This window comes from Lolium rigidum, chromosome 7 (assembly GCF_022539505.1).
Source record: "Lolium rigidum isolate FL_2022 chromosome 7, APGP_CSIRO_Lrig_0.1, whole genome shotgun sequence".
Classification (NCBI taxonomy): Eukaryota; Viridiplantae; Streptophyta; class Magnoliopsida; order Poales; family Poaceae; genus Lolium; species Lolium rigidum.
In genome coordinates, this window is record NC_061514.1 from 351198549 (window position 1) to 351217318 (window position 18770).

The 18770-nt window shown below is 45.7% G+C and overlaps 2 long non-coding RNA genes across 2 annotated transcripts; both read left to right on the plus strand.

Annotated features, from left to right (window-relative positions):
- The first annotated feature begins 9244 nt into the window (after positions 1-9244).
- Positions 9245-9732, plus strand: LOC124670306. Its single transcript, XR_006992471.1, has 4 exons — positions 9245-9307; positions 9398-9497; positions 9576-9626; positions 9697-9732. It is a non-coding gene; the product is annotated as an uncharacterized LOC124670306 (long non-coding RNA).
- Positions 9733-9761: 29 nt separating this feature from the next.
- Positions 9762-10344, plus strand: LOC124669984. Its single transcript, XR_006992363.1, has 3 exons — positions 9762-9874; positions 9950-10012; positions 10090-10344. It is a non-coding gene; the product is annotated as an uncharacterized LOC124669984 (long non-coding RNA).
- The last annotated feature ends 8426 nt before the right edge of the window (positions 10345-18770 follow it).

Here is an 18770-nt window from a genome sequence, read left to right on the forward strand (position 1 = left end):
CTTCTCTATCAACTCTTTAGTCTTCACATGGATCTTACGCACAAAATCTGCCCTCTTGGATGCCTCCATATTAACTCTCTCATGTATGGGCAAAGGCAACAAGTCAAGTGGAGTAATGGGTTTGAAACCATACACCACCTCAAAAGGACACAGCTCCGTGGTAGAATGTACCGCCCTGTTGTAAGCGAACTCCACATGCGGCAAACACTCTTCCCACTCCTTCGAGGTTCTTCTTGATCATGGATCTCAACAGTTGTGACAAGGTTCGATTCACCACCTCGGTTTGACCATCGGTTTGGGGATGACAAGTAGTACCGGAACGGTAGCTTTGTCCCTAGCTTTCCCCAAAGTGTCTTCCGAAGTAGCTCATGAACTTCACATCACGATCGAAACAATAGTCTTCGGGACTCCATGTAGTCGAACAATCTCCCTGAAAAACAGGTTAGCAATATGCGACGCATCGTCGCTTTTGTGGCAGGCAATAAAGTGTGACATTTTAGAAAATCTGTCCACTACTACAAATATAGAATCATGGCCTCGTTTAGTACGCGGCAAACCCAACACAAAATCCATACTAATATCTTCCCAAGGTGTAGTAGGTGCCGGTAACGGAGTATACAAACCGTGAGGCTTCAGCTTGGACTTGGACTTGTTGCAAGTAATGCACCTCTTCACATACCTGTCCACATCCCGCCTCATCTTTGGCCAATAAAAATGATCAGCGAGCATGAGTAGCGTCTTCTCACACCCAAAGTGACCCATCAAACCTCCAGCATGTGATTCCTGCAATAAGAGCAAACGCACAGACGATTCTCGGAACACATAGTTTGTTAGCTCTAAACAAGAACCCATCGTGTATGTGATACTTTTCCCATGCTTTACCCATAACACACAAGCGGTACGGTTCAGCAAAATCATGATCGGTCGCATATAAATCACATAACACCGCTAATCCAGGAATTTTAACATCAAGATGGGTTAATAGCATAGTCTTCCTAGATAGAGCATCGAAGCAACAATATTATCTTTTCCCTTCTTATGCTTAATAATGTATGGAAAAGACTCAATGAACTCAACCCACTTAGCAAGACGCCTATGCAAAGTAGATTGGGCTTTCGGATATTTCAAAGCTTCATGATCAGAATGTATGATAAATTCTTTTGGCCACAAATAATGTTGCCAAACCTCAAGAACTCTAATTAAAGCATACAATTCTTTATCATAGATTGGATAATTCAACTTAGCACCAGAAAGTTTCTCAGAAAAATATGCAATTGGACGACCCTCTTGCATCAACACACCACCAATTCCAATACCACTAGCATCACATTCAATCTCAAATTGTTTATTGAAATCGGGAAGTGCAAGCAACGGTGCGGAAGTTAACAATCGTTTCAGTTCATCAAAAGCATGATCTTGGGCAACGCCCCACTCAAATGCAACACCCTTTTTAGTCAATTCATTCAAAGGTGCAGACAATAGTAGAAAAATTGGGCACAAAACGGCGATAAAACCCGAGCTAGACCATGAAAACTTCTTACTTGACTCACATTCATGGGAGTAGGCCAATTTTGAATAGCTTCAATTTTAGACACATCTACTTCTACTCCATGCTTAGAGACAACATAACCCAGTAAATATGACCTTATCTTTGCAAAATGTGCACTTCTCAAGATTACCATATAGTTTACTATCACGCAACACCCGCAAAACATGTCGAATATGTATAATATGATCAGATTCATTGCGGCTGTAGATTAATATGTCATCAAAATACACAACCACAAACTTGCCAATAAAATCACGCAAAACATGGTTCATCGGTCTCATGAAAGTGCTAGGTGCATTAGTTAAACCAAAAGGCATTACTAACCACTCATATAAACCAAATTTTGTTTTAAAGGCGGTTTTCCACTCATCCCCTTCTTTCATCCTAATTTGATGATAACCACTACGCAAATCAATTTTAGTAAAAACAGCAGCACCACACAATTCATCTAGCATATGCTCTAAGCGGGGAATAGGATGACGATATCGAATAGTAATGTTGTTTATCGCTCTACAATCTACGCACATACGCCATGTACCATCTTTCTTAGGAACAAGAATAACAGGAACAGCACAAGGACTAAGGCTTATGCGGATATAACCTTTGTCGAGTAGCGCTCTTACTTGCTTCTGTATCTCCTTCGTCTCTTCGGGGTTCGTTCTATATGGTGCCCGATTGGGTAGCGAAGCTCCGGGAATCAAGTCGATTTGATGCTCAATACCTCGCAATGGTGGAAGTCCTGCAGGTACCTCGTCCGGAAACACGACGCCAAATTCCCGCAAAACATTAGAAACACCAATAGGAAGAGGGGTCATGTCGTTAGAAACCAAAACCGTACCCCTGTACAAGAGCACAAGAGGCATGGCTGTAGGATCCTCACTAAATTCTCTCATGTCTTCTTTGGTGGCTAATGAGACTAAGGAATTCACTCTCTCACTTTTCGTTATATCACTCACAACATTACAATTCTATCGCCTATCTATGGATGCATCCTCCAAGTTTACTTCAATCTTCTGACGAGACTCATTGACAATTTGCTCGTGGTGTCATAGGTCTGTAAATTAATTTTCTTGCCCTTGAACTCCAAGTGATATGTATTAGCACGGCCATTGTGTTGCACAGAACGGTCATAGAGCCAAGGCCGTCCCAATAGTAGGTGACACACCGTCATAGGAACAACATCAAAATCAATGCAATCCTTATACGGTCCAATAGCAAATTCAATACGCACCATGTGGTTTACTTTCATCTCACCATTGTCGCTCAACCACTGAATATAGTATGGATGCGGGTGCGGTAGATACTTCAACTTCAGCTTGGTACATAACTCCTTGCTTGCTAAATTGCGGCAACTCCCGCCATCAATAATGACCTTGCAAGCCTTGTCGGGACCAACTAAAGCCTTTGTTTGGAACAAATTGCAGCGCTGAGTAGATGCACTAGGCAACACATTAAGAGCACGCTGCGACACAACAATGGTGCGAGCATCAGACGGATATGCATCTTCACCATCAGTGTCATAGTCATCATCTTCTGGAACATTAGGATCAACATCATCTCCAGTCTCGTATTCATTGTCCTCATTGATAACCATGACTTCGCGGTTAGGACAATCTCTCTTGAAGTGACCCTTGCTACCACATGTATGACAAACCATATCACGGTTATGCGCAGTAGACACATTAGAGCCACTCGTACTTGTAGCAGATTCGGACTTCTTTGTGTTAGACACATTGGAGACCGGTTTACTAGGCGGAGTAGAGTAAGGTGCGGAGCGCGTCGAAGGCGCCGGTGCCGAAGATGGTGCCGTGCGGGGTGTGAAATGCCCACCTCCTGTAGCTCGACCTTTTACCTTTGCTTCGTCAGCCAACTGTGATTCAGCTTCTCTTGCACGATGTAACAATTGATTCATATTGGTGTAGCTGTAGTGACGAACAATGCCTTTGATATCATACTTCAAACCGTTGAGGAAACGCTGCATTGTCATCTCAAGAGACTCACGGACACGGCCACGCTGCATAAGCATCTCCATCTCCATGTAGTATTCATCCACAATCTTCACACCTTGTCTCAATAGAGTCAACTTATCATATATATTCCGCAAATAATTTGTAGGCACGAAGCGAGAAGTCATTGCCTCCTTCATGGCACGCCATGTGCGTATAGGCTGGTCACCATCCTCTTCGTGATTACGAACAAAAGCATCCCACCAACGCAAAGCGTAGCCATCAAACTCGGAAGAAGCAAGCTTGATCTTCCGGTCTTTAGTATAATGTGGATGTAAGCTCCACAACTTCTCAATCTTGAGCTCCCAAGTGAGGTATCCTTCAACATCAGCTCCTCCTTCAAACTTGGGTATAGAAAACTTGGGCTTACCCAAGCCATCTTCCTCATCTTGTCCACGACCATTGCGGCCAAGTGGAGCCCAACCGCGAGGACGATTACCACGTGGCGCATCACGAGCATTGTGTGCGTCATCTTGAAGCTCAGGATCTTCGTCATCTTCTTGTTGTTGTTACGCGGTCAAATTCTCAACAGCTAAGCGCAAATCAGCAAGATTTCGTTGTACATCCGTCATTTGATCTTGCATGGTAGTGACGGTCACATGAGTAGCATCCAGCTTTTGGGAAATCTCATCAATCTTCCCATTAAGCACCTCGTCCTGAGCGCGGAATACACGTCGCATCTCATTACGAAGAGCCTCATACTCCCTCCATGTGATGATATCTCGCAGCACTCTTGTTTTCCCGATTAACAATTTTATGATCACTAGCGGACATCGTTAGTAGATTAGTGCACTAAATCAAAAATATATGGTGGTACTCTCACAACTCACTCAAAACTCGATAAGAAAAGGAAATCTTACCGTTCCAAAGTAAATTAGTGTTGCTTACCACTTGTAGTAACAACTAGTGCACGGATGTAGCGAAGCGAATATCAAGGGTATAAGAACAAATCACACGACAAAGCAGGGTATATGTGGGGCTGTAGGTAGGCTACCTATTTGCACCAATAACAAGCTCTAGCGCTGACTGTAGACAACCAATGATACTCACACAAGGCGATAGAATGGGGCAATGCAACTATATGTGGGAAAGGTTGCAATGCACAAGAGAGACGCTAGCAAAGCTCAACGAAACAGGCACAAGATTGCTCAACTATGGGTGCAGTAAAGTAAACTTAGGCCTTCACTTGATTCAACTAGCACTTCACTTTTCTTTTTGGATTTTTCTTTATGTATAACACACGCAGCTATGTAGCTCTTTTTGCTTCTTTTCAATTTTTTTTTGACTCAACTCCTTGATAACACGGCAAACAGAAATATGCAAAGCACCGATAACCTAACGAGCAGCCTGTCGAGCGGTAAAACTAGTCTCTTCTGGGGAAGTTCCTAGTCACTTTATATCGATAGGCTGTGTCTATGGTTGGGAACAAGCACACTGTATGTTATGTGGACTCGGAGTAATAAAAACTGACACACTATGATAACTAGATGATAGAGAAAACACAAACCCTAACAATACTAGATGGAAAGAAAAAGATACGCAAAAACAACTACGAAAAGCAACTAAAACTCGAAATTAGTGCAATCTAAGGCTATTGCAAACCCTAACCCTAATTTTTTGCATGGCTTTTTCTGGATAGGAAAACACTCACAACTCAACTATGGGGTGGATTATGGATGGCTTACCGAGGAAAACTGGAAATCTGATACCAAGATGATATGGGGTGCCGATCTTCTCAGTAAGCAACGGTGGTGATGATGATCACAGGGTGATGGCAGTGGAGAAACACGACGATGAAGTGGATGATAACTTGTATGACGCAACGAGATCTCTCGATTGGTCCCTGTCGCCAATGCAACAGCTCTCAACCCTGCAAGATATTCGCAACTCCACACACTTGCGCACGTAGTCGCCGACCACGAAGCGGTAAGTTGCAACCGTCTAATTCCCAATGGAACAGCGAGATCACACAAGACTTTTTCAGGATCTACACAATATCAAGCAATATGGTGTAGGGATTCAATAGTTTTGCTAGAGCAAACAACTAAGAACTAGGGTTTATCTTAAACGTGGTCTAAAGCAGCTAGGGGGCGTCCCGGGCACTTATATAGGTGTCGGGACGAGTTCTGGTCGAAAAGATACAAGAATAACCGACCCAGAATAGATCTGGTCGAGACAGACTCGGACTGGTCCGGTCTGGAATCCGGTCAACCGGGCTGTGGACCGGGCAGGCCGGTCTGTGGTCCGGTCAACCGGGCGGCAATCGGGAAACTGCGAAGTTTCCGGTTTCTGCCCGGTACGATGCACTCCCTCCGGTTGGCGGCCGGTTGACCGGGCCAGGGACCGGGCGGCCCGGCGTGGGGGTCGGTCTAACCGGGCGCTGGACCGGCCTGGACTTCTTCTTCTCCGCTCGCGCATTCCTCCCGCTCCTCCCTCGCGCGTCCATGAGATATCTTCATGTCCAGCTCCTTGTCCAGCTTCACGTCCATCTTCACGTCCAGCCTGCTCCTCTCCTCCTCGTGCGATGCTTGTCTCCTCTTCATACCCGATGATACATAAGTAATAGGACTTAGGTAGTATAAAGTTCTCATCAATCAAGGTATCGTTTAGGAACAAGTTCACCTGTTGTTTAAGTAGCTTCGCACGAGCTCGTGTCATTGGTCCAATCCTGACTTCATTGGACTTGAGCTTCACAGCAGGCTCAACTTCAGTTGGTAATGACGAAGGTAGTAGTGAGGTAGGGATGACCTCATCACCTGGATAGCCTCGACTACGAGGCCTAAGAGGCACACGAGGGGCAAGCGACGTCGGAGCAGATGCTGCCGGTGAAGGAGGAGGCGCATGGGGAGTGAGGTACGCATTCCCAACAAACACCACGGGAGGCCCCATTGGTCACAGCACCACGGTGCGGTCACGCAATACGTGGACCCATCGCCGCTAATGCCGGCACGCCCGCACGAGTTGGTTGTTGAGGAGGTCGAGGACCCACCGGAGGACGACATGGACTTCGAGCCCATGGAGGAGAAGGAGTCGCCGCACACCGACTCCGTCGAGCTCTCCAAGCAGGAGGAGCGTGCCAAGTGGGAGGGCCTTGCCGAGGCCATCCAAATGTTGCGGCATTGCCGTGGCACCGCCGAGGGCGAATTATCAAGATTTTTTCTTTTTAAAGTAATTAAAATATGGACGTTTAGGCCTGATAATGTAAAATATGTCTTTTTTTGCGGTGGCTTCTGTTAGTGCCACCCGAAAACGAATTTGAGCCGTTACCTTGTTATCGGTCCACTGTAAAAGGACCGATTTAGAGACACTTTTTTATGTGTGAAAATGCAATGGTCCGTTGCCTTCAGAATGAGAAATTAGATGGTCCATTACCTGTTTCTGATTGATCCGAATAGACATGTACTCCATGTCTCCATCTTCTGGTGATCAATTAGAGCAAGTACAATAGAGTCCAGTTAGCGGGAGTGGTGTTTTGGAACATGAGAACATATGCTCTCTATATTTTGAAATGCATGTTACATGTATTTTAAATTTCAAAAAAAATTGAAACAAAAAATCCGCACGTACATCTTCACGTGCTACGCGCTCACAAAGTCGTTTCATAAAAAATGAACTTATCATGTGACGTGTGTAAAAAAGACAAAATTCAGTGCTGAAAACAATGCTTTTCACAAGATAAGTTTTCTCTTTTTTACATAGGCCACAAAAAATATTATTTTTTCGTGAAACTTGACGCATACACATATATTATGGAGATGTACATGTAGAATTTTTTGTCAAACTTTTTCACACTTCAAAATATGTTTTGTTGGTAGAGGGAGCATACGCACCCGGGAGCCGAATTGAATTTCCGCCAGTTAGCTGACTATAAGACATTAAATAATATATTTTAGATGAGTTGGAGGAGAGAGAAGAGGTGAGAGAAGGGAGGTGGGCTACTATGCAATAGCCAGCTCTTGCACGTGCTCCTAGGCACTTTGTGAGAGTGAAAGGTGGACCATATGTTAGTAAAGTGCTTCATTCTTGTAGCCAACTATTATACATGTTAGCTATAAAATGACTACAAATGATATGGCATCTTGTTATAGCCAGTGAGTTGGCTATACTATTGGAATGCTCTTAGAGCAATTCCAATAGTATAGCCAACCTGTTAGCTATAACAAGATGTCATATCATTTGTAGTCATCATATAGCTAACATGTACAATAGTTGGCTATAAGAATGTAAGATTTTTACTAATATATGTGCCACCTTTCACTCTCACAAGTGCGCTAGGAGCACGTCAAGAAGCTGCTATCATGCATAAGTAGTCTCATCTCCTTCTCTCTCCTCTTCTCTCTCCTCCAACTCATCTAAAATATATTATTTAATGTCTTATAGTCAGCTGACTGGACTCTATTGTACTTGCTCTTAGCGGTTGATTGGGAGCGACGCTGGATTCATTGCACACGCTCGTCACGCGTGTACCGCTGCTTTTATTACCGGATCGATGCATGCATGCGGCCAGGTGTTTCCATGCATATACTCCTGCTACCGAGATCGCGGATCGCGACGTCGCACCGGTCACCCATGACGATGGGGCCGGACTGCCTGGCGCCGCATGGCGAAACTCGCCGGCGACGTGCAAGCGCCACTGTCAAAAGACTCTTTTCTTCCCGATGCTATGGAAACAAACACAAAACGGCAAAACGGATGGCAAAAACATTCCACGTCCGGTACCTCTCAGCTCAGCACGCTAGCGGCCGCATCTCCGTGTCACAGAACCCACGGAGCACTATCTACAAACACGTCACCGTTCCGGACGCATACGACAGGTTCATCGTCATGCATGGGTCGGCCGCCGCTAGCTGGAGTATCCCAAGTGCCATGCTCCACTCCAACCTTGCAGCGCCGGCATGCTCTTGTCGGCTGTCGCCGCCCGATGAAGTGTGCCGTGCCGTGGGGTGACCTCGCCAACCCTTCTGTTCTGAGTTTCTGACCTTCTTAGCCCTACGCTTTGTCCCTTTGTGTCCCCAGATAGGCTTGGGAGCCGCCAGTTTGTAAACGTGCTGGGTGACCCGGGCCATTCAACCCGTCAATGCTGATCTTTGCTGGCTGACCCTTGCTTGCCGGTCAAGCTTTTTTTATGATGTCATTAAGAACAAGCAAGTGCGTGACCCTTTGGCCTAGCTGGGAGCGCTCCACGATAGTTGCGTTGTTGATTCGCCTGTTTTACTGCAGAGATCGATGCTGCAGAAATCGGTTGATTCGTTGGATCGTTCCCGTCCTCTGCCTATACAAACTGCACGTGGGACCGATTAATGGCATGGCCTGCTTGTCATTCTCGTTCTGGGTTTCTTTTTCGTCTCGGTAGTTGGCGTTGGGTGTGCTGCGCGCCGCAGCGCTGCCAGTGGAATAAATGAGCCTGGCACCGTCCTTCTCCCGGTTTAGTGTGCAAAACGCGGCAATTACCTTCTATTACCTTCTGCATGTAGGCCTGATTAGTTCTTGGCCCCACATGTCTGTCTCATTTTGGTTTGGAAAAGAAGTCGACTGGTCATTTGTTTTTCTGTGTGTCTGCAGGGCCTTATAAATCTTTCTCTGCCCCGCTTCTATGCAGGCCCAGCAATAGTCCTCTCCAACTTTCGTCTTCCTCGAGCTGAGACGCGAGGTAATGCCGCCGCCTCGCAGCACAATACCCTGCCAGCCGCCGCGTCGCACCGCCGTCTCCTGCCCGCCGCCGTTTCGTGCACCATGGAAGGATTGGGTTGAGGTGTTCCTGATTTCTTTTAAGGGATTTCAGCTTCTTCTTTCCCGTGTTCATCTCCTTTCCCTGTATACTGATTCCGTGGCTCCTTCACAGCAGCTCCGTCCAAGTTCCAACCGAGGACCAAAGGTAGCAGCTCCGTCCAAGTTCCAACCGATCTGGCCGGTCGCTGCTTCGTTCGCCCGTCCTTCCTCAGGTACGAGTCTCACCCTTCTTTGCTCAGCTCATCTTGCAAACACTCCCAGTGGCTAACCTCCCCCCTCCCTCCTTTCAGATTGGTTCTAGCCGTGTATCTCTGTCCGGTCGACGGGCTCTTTCTGCCGAGGTATGTCAACTCTTTCCCGAGATCTTTTGCCTGGCTGTCCGCATGGACTGATTGAGGGTGCTTGTTGCAGTTCATGTGTTTGTTAATATGCCTGTGAGGTGACGATGCTGTTATAGACGCTTAGTATGTGTTTCTGTTCGTTTGCTTCGCTTACTTTTTAATGGACGCGTCGTCTTATGGCTCGTCACGTTCCCGGAGCGCTGCACGCCGGCGCGAGCGAGTTTCAGCTCGTGTCGCCTTGTTCCGTGGTGCGTGTGTCCTCGGTCTTGTTTACATTATTATATTTTAGGGTGCCCTTTTCTTACGGCTCTTCTTTATGGTAGCTGCCTTTGATCCTCGATATAAGCCATCTCCTGGGGAAATTGTGGACAGATCATGGTTTGTTGGTGGGTGCCAGTACACCTTTCTTACTTTTCACTTTGTCCCGTGCCTGTACCTTCAGCTGACATTGCTGTCGATCCAGACCCTGGCTTTTTCCCTGTTGTCTCGCGTGAATATGGCCGAATCCGCCGTCGCCAACAGTTTAAGCGACTGAGGTGGCTTAGGTGGGCAAAAGCAGGTGTGCACTCGCTGTTCGTATTTTTAGGCTTGTTGGTCCGCGCGGTGCTCACCTTTTCTACCTTCCGCTCCAAGGCCGTTACCCCTTTTCGACAACATCCACTTCTAGGAGCCTTTTCAACCTTCAGTACATGGAGTTCCTGAAAGGTAGCTATCTGATTTATCTAGCATGTCTTCTCAGTGCGCGCTAGTACCCAGGCGTGTCTTACCATGGTGCCCCTGATTATCGTTGTCAGTTCTGCGGTGCTGTGTTCTGGTATCCTGAGCGGTGCAAGATCGAGAGCTCCGTGAGGCAACACCGTGTCCTATACAGCTTGTGTTGCAGGGGTGGGAAGGTTTGGGTCCCACCCTTCGCTTCGCCGCCTCCTTTTCTTGCGGACCTACTTAGGTTTAATGGTGATTCACGCAGCAAACGTTTCATAGAGAAGATACGTCAGTACAACTCACTGTTTGCTTTTACTTCCATGGGAGCTGACATTGATAAGCATGTAAATGATAGTGGTGGTCCGCCTGTTTTCAAAATTAGTGGCCAGGTGCATCACCGCATAGGTTCCTTGTTGCCAGCTAAGGGCGCATCTCCTAAGTTTGTTGAGCTGTACATCCATGAAACTCAAAACGAGGTTAATAACCGAATAAAAGCTGTGATGCCCGAGGCTGATCCTACCGAGGTTGATATTGACGTTGATATTGTTGGTGGATTGCAGAGCATGCTAGATGTTTGTAGTCCTCTTGTGAAGAAGTTCAGAGACGCTAGAGATCGCCTTAAAGACGAGGGTGATACACGTATTGCTATTAGGATTGTAGGTGCTGAAAAAGGAGATCCTGTGCAGTTTAATTTGCCCGCTGTTAGTGAGCTTGCTGCTTTGATTGTGGGTGATTTTTCTGCAGAGAATTATCCCCGTGATATTATAGTTGATAGCAAGGTGAAAGGCCTGCACCATGTTCCCAGCCTACATCCAGCTTTCATGTCCCTCCAGTACCCGCTCTTGTTTCCTCATGGTGATAGAGGCTTTCAGTTTGGAATCCCCCATAGAGACATCCAACTTGGTTGCACAGAGGGGCGGTGTGTTCCCCGTATCAGTTATCTCGCAGCCCAGATTGACACTTGCCAAGGTAGCCCATCGTCTGACATCTTCTGCATCCAGATATGCCGCACCAGCCTCGTACAAAGAGATCAAGACAATGGAATCATGCTTGACGACGATGCATCGGGTGCTCTACAGGTAGCCGGCCAGCCGTGTCTCTCTTCCCCCTAATCTCTATGTCTTACTTTTTTCTTTTCTTCTCCCTTCTCCCCCAGTGAACCACTTCTTCTGCAGGAGTTATTGCTCCTTGGGCATTGAGCAGCAAGCCATATCGAATTCAGATTTATTATGTGAAAGGAGTGGTCTGCATCCAAGTGAAACACGGTTACTTGAACTGCTCCATTCGATTTTTTGCAGATGGACAATATCTTATTTTATACCATACAATACACACCTCACATCTCAGAAAATTGGTCACTTCTTTCCACCGCTAGGAATGCATCTGCGTGTGGAGCTCCAAACGGGGTGCTGGTGAATGGCAATGTCAAGAAACACAATTCTGTGAAAAGTTGTTATTTAGGCTTGCAAGAGGGAGATTCTGATGCTATTCCAACAAGCTCGGTACGTGACAGGGAGTTTTCTTTCAGTTCTTATCATTAGATGAATTTGTTTCTTCCAAAGAGAGGTTTGTTGTGCTTTACAGTCTAAAGAATGAAATCTGAACTTGAATAATAAACTTTGTTACAAGTACACAACAAACTTGGCTTTCTTATCTGTAATTTGAACCGTGTTCTAGAACCAGTTCCGTTGATCATGGCTGTATTTCATAGTTTCAGTACGTGAGCTAAAAATGCCTGTATCTTGTACACCTTAACTTGACGACAAAAAACATTCTGGACTCATTATGAACATTTCGGTCACACAGGTGCCGGCAGAAAGAATTTTCTTAGCAAGTTACATATGCACTACCACGGAGTATTTGTTTGGATTTCTTGGATTCTCTGAATTTTTTTGGTGAATCCAATATTTTGTTCAGAATTATGGCATCTTCTATCTCTTTTCTTATCTGATCAAATCGTCATATGAATTACAGATGTGGCAGGTGCTAATCCTACAGTTAAATGGCTATCAACTTCGTGTTAGTGGCATGCAGGTGATAGTTGCAGCAAATCACATGGACATTCTTGATCTTTTTTTACTGTGCCGGTTGGCTGGAAGACCCATGGAGAAATTATTTGATACTCGCTGATGTGAAATATCTATAACTTTTTGACTCCCATGTTATATAGTTTCCTCTGTTCAATAGCTCAATTTTGTGCATTGTCTGTGATATGTTACGGATTTACGACAGTGAGTTTTCTACATTGTGTTGTAGGGTTGATGATGCTACAAGAGCAAGATCCGGATATGATATCTCGAGGAGACGGGTGGTTATATTCATTTCATCTTGCTTAGATTGTTGCACTTGAACAGTTCAAAAACTATATCAAGCACTATCGTTAATTATCTCAGAGAGCACATTTGACCAGGTTTTACTTTAGAAATGAACCAAAGTGCTACCTCACTTGCTTCAAAACCGAGAGATCCTCTTGCTTGAAAAATGAATCGTACTGCTCTCTCACTTGCTTCATTTAATCATGATGACTCAGTTAGTCATCACATGTCCATGTTTTAATTGATCAGTGGTTAATTGATAACTGATATGATAATTAGGCAAGCTGGGAGCTGATCTATATGTTTAACTTTTGGTTTTATTGTTTATTAATTTGTTTGCTTCCATTACATCAATTATTTACACAAATGATTTGGACATATTGAGCCAGTACTATTTGTTTACACATATGATGTTTGGAAGCTAAGATACATCTCTTTTGTGTTAATTTCTCATGATCTATCAACCATTTTCCTCAGACAGGGACACAAGTGATTTTTATAACACATTTTCTTCAGATGTGTTTGATTTGAAGGCAAATCAAGGTTGCAGTAAAATTTCTTTCCATATTGATGTGCAGTGACAAACCAAGAGTGCATAATTTTAGTGTTCTTTGAAATTGTTCTATCAGTGTCAGGATTATAAAATCCAGGTATGCTGCTTCTCCTACTCTGCAATGTGTGCTTGTTCAATAACTCATTCATGGAAAAGGTCCATATTATTATATATGTGCACTACAATTTCCCAATTTATATGTTTCTAACCTATATGCAAATAATACAAAATCGTGAATTCTTACTCTGGAAATATTAACATGGATAGTTTGTTCCCATCCGTGGGAGTATTGAATTGTTAGGGATATGGAAATTCGACTTTTCAGTAAAAGAGATTCACCTTTCCTATTCATATATTGATATTTAAAACTGCAGAATGCTATAATTTTTCCATGTACATAAAATTGCTCCTTTATTGATACTGCTACCTTGTCATCTTCCAGACAAGAAGGCTCCCATAGTGGTAAAAATTTCCTACAGATGAGTGTACTGAATCACAAGATCTGTGGGGCTCTACTTTTCAGCACTTAAGGACTGTCCCTGGAAGGTGCACCTATCCATGTGTCTTTGTAGTCGATTCCATAGATGGAGGCAAAGCAGAAGACACCGTTGCTATGGAGCCTAATAGCCTCACACTGGCATTACCATTACCAGGAGAGGCATGTAATACAACTCCTTTTTTGTGAAACGTGTAATATAACTCTTATGTTTAGCTGATATATTCTATGGAAATTGGCTCAATAGCAGTGAATATCTTTTGGAAATGTGACCTCTGAACACTTTGCCTATTACCAAGGCATGTATGTTTGTCACAAGAGATTGAATTACAACCAACTTGACTGACAAGTATAGTACATAAGCCATCACGATGTTCAGATTGGATGCAAAGATTGATCAAGTTCAGAAGAGGTCGATGTCGGTTTTGTGCCGTCCACGAGCAAGATGTACTTGAACGTAGAGAAAACGGGAGAGAGATAAATATCATGATGAGAGCGCCCATGTGGCCGGCGGAACTCTACGGCGGCGAATTGGCACACCAAGCACATAACAGCATGAGCACATAACAGCATGAGCGGAAAATTTAGGCAACATCAACATGGTGTGTACAACATTTGGTCAGAATTGGATCGCACACGACCAGTGAAGAGGCGCCCCATGGGGCGCCCCAACCACTAGTTCTATATTGTGAGCGAGCAGATTCCAAGCTTCGACAACATTGTCGCAATCCTGGGGTTTTGGAAGAGAGAGAACTCTTCCCTCGCGTCACCCCATCCAGGTAACCGAGGGGGTGAAACTCTAGTTCCACCGCCGCTTTCCCCCCTTCGTTCTCTCCCTCCTCATCACTCCTGAGGCACCACCGGGCCAAGCTCGCGACGCTGGCGAAGGGGGTGATGGGGACCTAGGATTTTTTATCCCCGCGTTGTGTCTAGGTGGATGAACGTTGTGTCGGGATCGCCGTGGCCGACCTAGGCGCTTCGACGGATGGCCTCTGGCTCGGCCTTAGCTAAGGGAGGCCTCTCTCGGCGGCTACCTCGGTGGGAGCTCGGGATTTCAAGGCCCTAGACTGGTTGAGGGGCGCCTAGCGGTGCTTGCGGGTGCGGGCCAGTCTCTGCGGCCATGCGGACGGCGCGGAGCTGGCGGGTGTTGGCCTTGGCTCGCGGAACACCTCGGTGGTCGCCATCGCCAGATCGGAAGACGGCAACCCTTCCTCTCCTCAGATGCACCCAATCTTGTTGGTTCTAAATCGGCAGAGATGATGGCGGGACTCTGCGACCGGGATAAATCCCTGACCGGTGGTTCCGGTCATGACATCGACAACATTTATGGGCGTCGCATTCCCTGTTGGGGGCGCTGATGAGGTAATGCCCCTCCACCCTCCACCTAGTTCCCCAGGTAAAACCCTAATCTTGGATTGGGCCGCAGTGGCGCCGTGGCGTTGCTCCCCTGGCTGACGGTGTGGTCTTGTGGAGCTTGAGGTGGTGGCATGCGTTTGATGTGTGTTTGGAGGTGTGCCGGTTTCTTCTCCTGCTTTCCCAATAACTTCACCTCCAACATGTTCGATCTCCAGTCTTTTGTTGTGCTTCTCAGTGTGTATGCCATGGTGTTGGCTTCCTTCCAACCGTCTCCCTCGGTCCTCGACGTTAGTATGCATCCAAGCTCAGGGGAGCGTCTCCATTGGCCGATGGTACGACGCCCTTCGAGCCATGGCGAGGAGGCAGGGATCCTTCTTCGACGATGGACAAGATGAGGTTGATGCTCGACTCCCTGGTGTTTTACATGTCAAGTCACACCTGCCGACTCCCTCTCTGAGTTCCACCGGCACCGGGTTGTTGATAGCTGAAAGAGATCATGATGTTGCAAGCTGTTCTTCAATCTTCTATGTTGTTTGGCTCTAATTTCGTTTTGTTGTAAGCAGTTCTCAGCATCCATGTACTATCTCTTGTTGTGATTTTATTAATTTAAAGCTAGGCTAAAATAGCCTTATGTTTAAACAAAAATAACACTGTCGCGATCTCCTCCGCAAGCAATGCTCATGGCGGCAAAAAAATTGCTGCTGCTCTCCAGCTTTTCCACCCTGCTTTTCTAGCTGATAACCTGGCTCTGGCGAGAGCTACTGCAGCAAGCTCGATGATAACTAAATAGATTCAAAGCCACATCTCTTAACTTAAACAGGTTACCCAGGTTCTTCACCTGGCGATAGACCACATCAGAAGAGATTTGAATGGAGTACCACGTACACAGCTGCTCACAACAGGCTACCAGAAAATCTTCTTCTGGGCCTATATCTAGTTGTACGTTAATGTATATACTCCTACTCCATTATTACTACAGTAGGCACGTATAATGTACAACCGTCCTACTCCATTATACAATAATGTATTACCGTCAGAGTAACGTATGTATACAGATATACAAAATGGTGTGAATCTTTATCGAAAAAAATACAAAATGGTGTGAATATACTGTACTGCAGAGGGTGCGTCGTAAGGCTAGTCTAGTCTGGCTAGATGCCTAGGAGTATGTTTGGTATTCTAGGTCGAATTTTTGTATCACTGCGTCAATGGAAAGAAACGCCATGCGCGTTATATACGGGCCATGGGCCAGAAAAAGCACGTTGTTTGGTAGGTGCGAAACCATTTTTTGAACCGGCGAGAGAAGACATCTCCCATTGTTTGGTTGCTCGGATGCTTTTCCTAACCTCACCTATATGTCAACATGGACCTTATCTCACCCATCACTTGCATCAGCACGTCGTCGACCACGAAGGTAACCACCACCATGGCACCGCCGTTTACGCTAGTCGCAAGCATCACCACATCGCCGACCACGAAGACGAACACCACCATGACACCGCCGTTCACGTCCGTCACAAACATCACCATGTCGCCGACCACGAAGCTGAATACCACCATTACACCGCCAATCACAAGCATCACCATGTCACCGACCACGAAGACGTATACCACCGGCCACAAGCATCACCACGTCGCCGACCACGAAGACGAACATCACTATAACGCCACCACCATGGATTGTCACCTCTCACTTGTCACCTATCATCACCACTCGCCGTCCATGAAGATGGCAAGTGAGAAGTTGAGGAAAAATACTCCAAAATATACTCACATGTACATACAAATTACATTATACTAGCGAGTCATTTGTCTATCCGTCTATGTCCACTGAAACAAAAACCTTTCAACACGAAAATCATGCAGAATGGTGAGGTGAACCTACCCCTCAAAGGAAATTTCAAATGGTTGAGGGTGTGTGATGAATTTGGCAAAATTTTCTCAAAACTTCATACACGAAATTGACTATTTACGACCAACGAAACTCGAAACCGATTGTCGGAATTGATTCATATCATCGATACACATTTTTTCATGTACAACTTATTTTGATTCGGAATATGGTTGTGTTGATTTGAAGAGAAGGTGTGTGGAACACAATGGGATAGGCCCACTGGAAACGTTCATTTTGGACGTTGCTCGTGGGCCTATCCAGAAGGTGATTTAAAACCCGATTCATGCAAATCCAGCCAATCAAAATGGTCCATTTCGCTTCACAACTAATGCAAAAAAAACAGAGCGAGCATTCTACCAAACAGACCTAGATGTACCAAATGATGCACGGACGAGGTTTAGGACTCTCCGGATGCGGAGTGAATCCTGTCAAGCACCTACTTTTTTTGCGGGTTCAAGCGGGAAGTGTCTTTGACACATGGACACCAACCTCTCCTTACTTTCAGATTTTTGAAAATTTTAAAATCCGACGTTTCTAAGTCTCAGAAAATTATGACGTTAAGTATATAGATAGATATATACGGGTGGGATGTATGCAAAAAAGTTCAGTTAAAAAATACTTTGTATTTTGAATAACATTAAAAAAACAAATTTCTGACAGTAAATAGCAGTAAGATAGTAGTACAATAGTGTATCCTTTTGTCAAGGATTTTGCTTTTTTGTATTTATCAAAATTTAAACTATACAGAGGGCGGTCCCACTGTTCACCTTTTCGCAGGTCACGAGCAATTAATAAGGAACAGTAATGATGTCCGGTAAGGGCGTAATCATGGCACGCTTAGTGCCCTAGGTGCTTGATGACCAAATACTACTCTTGATCTGCCCCTATTCCAGTAGCTTGGTTCACGGACTAGAAAGCTGATTCAAAATCATTACTGTAGGACAAGAAAATACATGCTTGGAGTACGGGTTAATTACGTGCTTCTGATTGATTCGAATAGGCACGTATGGGTTCCATCTTCTGGCGATCAATTCACGGTTGAGGCTCGCGACGCGTGCTCCGTTGCTTTTATTAGAGTAAGTTTAATAGTATAGCCAGCTGCTGGCTATAAGCCATGTGCTATGTCCTTTGTAGCTAACATAGAGCCAACATGTATAATAGTGAGCTATAATCATGTACTACTTTATCAATGAATGACCCACATTTCACTCTCACAAAGTGTCGTTGCCTAATCGACGGTACCTCGGAGGAGGGATCCTCACGAGGGGGAGAAGAAGTAGGGGCCATAGGGCGGAGTGCACACGGGACGGTGGTACGCGAGTTACCCAGCTTCGGAACACCTGCACGATGACAGGGCCTCACTGCGCTTGTCCGGAATTATCCGGGCGCTTTCGCGTTGTTACAATGAGTTGTGGTTGTGTCTCTAGGGCTCCCGGGATCCGGCTTATAAAGGCGCACGGATCTAGGGTTTACATGGAGAGTCCTAGCCGGATTACGTGACAGACCTAACTACGGTACAATATCTTGCCGTGCACGTCACGGATCCGCCTTCCATATACGTCGTACCGGATCCGGGTTCCTCATGGGCCTCCATGGATCCGGGTTACTCCTATGTCGGTACGGATCCGGCCCGCCGATCCTCGGGCTGGACTTCTTCCTTCATGATCAACAAGCAATCGAGCCGCCCGATGGGCCACATGCCTCATCACCGTCTCGTGGGCCACCCGGGCTTGCCGGATCTAGGCACCGTCGATGGTACACCCATGAAGTATACCCACAACAAGTAGCCCCCGGAGTTCTCCGAGTTTCACCTGCAGCTTCCGCCTTG